Source organism: Thunnus thynnus, chromosome 12 (assembly GCF_963924715.1).
Source record: "Thunnus thynnus chromosome 12, fThuThy2.1, whole genome shotgun sequence".
Taxonomy (NCBI): Eukaryota; Metazoa; Chordata; class Actinopteri; order Scombriformes; family Scombridae; genus Thunnus; species Thunnus thynnus.
In genome coordinates this window covers 32,971,175-32,974,904 of record NC_089528.1, presented here as the reverse complement: position 1 = coordinate 32,974,904, position 3,730 = coordinate 32,971,175, and the positions used below count along the sequence as shown (strand labels likewise).

The following is a 3,730-nucleotide window of genomic DNA, read 5'->3' as shown; positions in this document are numbered from 1 at the left end:
CTCAGGTTATGGAAAACAACTAAATATGTTACTAGTTATGCAGATGATACACAAATTTACATAACCATATCACCAGGGGACTATGGTCCAATACAAGCACTGAGTAAGTGTACTGAACAAATCAATGATTGGATGTGCCAGAATTTTCTTCAATTAAACAAAGACAAAACTGAAGTAATTGTTTTTGGAGCCAAGGAAGAATGTTTAAAAGTCAGCACTCAGCTTCAATCGATAATGTTAAAAACTACAAACCAAGCCAGAAATCTTGGTGTAGTCATGGACTCAGACCTGAATTTCAACAGCTACATTAAAACAATTACAAAGTCAGCCTACTATCACCTGAAGAATATATCAAGAATTAAAGGAATTATGTCTCAGCAGGATCTGGAAAAACTTGTCCATGTATTTATCTTCAGTAGACTCAACTACTGTAACGCTGTCTTCACAGGTCTCCCTAAAAAACAATCAGACAGCTGCAGCTGATTCAGACGCTGCTGCTCGAGTCCTCACTAAGACCAAGAAAGTGGATCAAATCACTCCAGTTCTTGGATCTTTACACTGGCTTCCTGTCTGTCAAACAACTGATGTCAAAATACTGCTGTATGTTTATAAAGCACTGAATGGTTTAGGGCCAAAATACATTTCTGATCTGCTGCTTCATTATGAACCATCCAGACCTCTCAGGTCGTCTGAATCAGGTCTGCTTTCTGTCCCCAGAGTCAAAACTAAACATGGAGAAGCAGCGTTCAGTTTTTATGCTCCACATATCTGAACAAACTCCCAGAAAACTGCAGATCTGCTGCAACTCTCAGTTCTTTTAAATCGCAGCTGAAGACTTTTCTGTTTGAGTTTTATTGAACCAAATTTAAGGGTCAATATTTTACACTGCACTGTAACTTTTATTCTCCTGTTTTATCTGTCTTATTCTTTTTTTAGCTTCTTTTTATCTCCAAATTTAACACTTGTTATTGTATTTAAATGTCTTTTTACTTGTGTTGCTTTTATATTCTGTCTTGATGCCTTTTATGCTCTATGTAAAGCACTTTGAATTGCCTTGTTGTTGAAATGTGCTTCACAAATAAACTTGCCTTTCCTAACAGAGAGAACTATAAATACAGAACTACAAAGAGACGGAGACATTCAGGGAGGAGCTAAACTGTTACTGAACTATAGAAGAGAGACGGACTTCCATATTCAGCAGAGTTCAATACACAAACCACAAACATTACCTTCATTCAACATGCTGGCTTTGCAATACTCCGTATTTTACTTACTATTTCTGGCCATTCTTGCAGGTATGTTGGATTCTGTATTTTATAAAAGTTTAATACTAATAGTATCTGAATGTGATTCATTTACTGAGACAACATGTTATAACAGAGTTATCTCTTCCTTTAGGTGTCAGCTGTGAAGAACTCACTCCAGTCAACAATGAAGAGAACAGTTTAGAAGGCAGCACTGTTACTCTGTCCTACAAATACTCCAAACAAGCTGCTGGCACTGATAATTTCTTCTGGTATCGACAATATCCAGGAAAACCACCAGAATTCCTCATCTCTCACACAGGAACGAGGGATCCACTATCAGCTGCAGTACCTAGATTGTCTTTTAATGTGAGTGAAGATAAAACCCAAATGGATCTGCAGATCTCCTCTGCTGCAGTGTCTGACTCTGCTGTGTACTACTGTGCTCTGCAGCCCACAGTGACAGGAAACACCAAAACTCTGTACAAAAACCTTTGGAGCAAAGACAACAGAATACTCCACAACATCCACTAGAGGGAGTCACACACTGTTAAACTTTAAGGATATTAAACAACAAATGTTTGAGGAACATCCACTAAAGGTGTCCCCTCTCTCTCTCTCTCTCTCTCTCTCTCTCTCTCTCTCTCTGCTGCTGTTTATCCTTCAAACTGAAACTGGTTCACACAACCTGAAGGTTTTGGTCCAGAAATTTACAGTTTTAATTTTAATATAATGAAACTAAAGTTTTGCACTCTTGCTAACGGGTGATTTTTGAAATGATGAAGATGTAAACTATTAGTCTGGTTGTTGAAAACGATACATTGGAGTAAGAGAGAGCGCTTTCAACTTTTTATCTTTAGTACTGAAACCTGTCTGTTGTCATGGTTCAGCAGTGATGCCTCTCTGTTGCCATGGTTACTGAGCTCAAAGAGGGAAGTGAAACACTGAAGAGCAGAAATGTGATCAGTCTCTCTCCCTGCAGTGGGTGGAGTCGCCCCCACCCTGACTTGTTGCCTAAACCCAACTGCACACGGGACTCAGGATGCAAACCCGGGTCTCTGCTGCCAGAGTCCTGCATGTTGTACGCCTGCCATCCACTCCATCCTCCTCCTTCTGACTTCACAGCCATATATACCATACCATCATAAGGATGATACAGTTTAATACTAATGTATGTCAATGTTTAGTTGAGTTTTTTCCTTCTCAAACACACTGCTGGTCGGCTCTTTCATGTGATATCTTTCCATGCAGATAGGTCTGTGAAAATGACTCCCGCTTCCTTTGTTGGGCTGACAAATCTCAGAGCTGTGTGTCTCAAAACCTGCACAAATAAAATATTTGATATTAAGGAAACAGCTTAACCACCTTGATTTTTTTCCCGCCCAAATACCTGACATGTTTCTGTTCCTTAATGATCTTGTTACAACATGTGAGCTGTTGTTACATATGTAATAATCACAGTATATCACCTGTTTTGATGGTTTTGGTTAAAGGTCATCAGCCATACTGAGCCATGGCTCACCAACAGTAGCAGACTGGTATATTCTCTCTTTTCAAAGAGGAAACACTGAGCTCATAATTAATGACAAACATGGGATCATTGTTGAGTTGATGCTAAGAAGCTGTGATGGTAAACTTCACTGATTTCAGAGGAATCTCCTTATAAATAAAACTGTTTGTGTGAGTCCTTTATTTCATTGTTTGAATATAGTTTTAGTTTTGACACACTTAATAAAGTGTGTGTGTGTGTGTGTGTGTGTGTGTGTGTGTGTGTGTGTGTGTGTGTGTGTGTTCAGTGAACTGTATCAGTCAGTTTCTGTTCAGTCTGACTGAGGGAGGTTTTTGTACGACGGTTTTTCACTGTGTGAACACACTCTGACTGTTGATATCATGATAACTCTGACAGTAATAAACTGCTGCATCTTCAGCCTGAACTCCACTGATGGTCAGAGTGAAGTCAGAATGAAGAAAGAGTTTGATCCACTGCCTGTAAAACGACCTGGAATCCCTGATACTCGCTGATTAGCAGAGTAAATGAGAAGTTTAGGAGTTTCTCCATCTCTCTGTTGGTACCAGGCTAAAGCGTAGTAGGTGCTCCCATTAGAAGTCCAACTGTGAACACCCTGACTGGTCTTACAGCTGATGGTTGCGGAGCCTCCCAGAGCAGATGTCACTGCTGCAGGCTGAGTCACTGTGATCTGGCCTCTGGACTCTGAGGATACAGAGACAAAAACATAAAGCAGCGTCATGGTTTTGATGGTTTTGTGGGCTTCATTTCAGAGGGACAGATGTTCATAGAGGAGAGGAGTTTGATTCTCTGGACTTTACCTGTGAAGCAGCAGCAGAGGAGAGTCCAGATGAGGACGGAGATCAAAGTCATGTTGTTGATGAGGAGGATTTCTGTGGCTTCTGTTGTGATGAAGGAAGGTTGTCAGTCATCCAGTGTTCAACTCTCAGGACTATAAACTCTCCCAGAGCACTGGAGC

General features: G+C 40.4%; 1 pseudogene; it reads left to right on the top strand.

Annotated features, from left to right (window-relative positions):
- On the top strand, nt 1–858 carry LOC137194874 (uncharacterized; annotated as a pseudogene).
- Nucleotides 859–3,730: the final 2,872 nt, after the last annotated feature.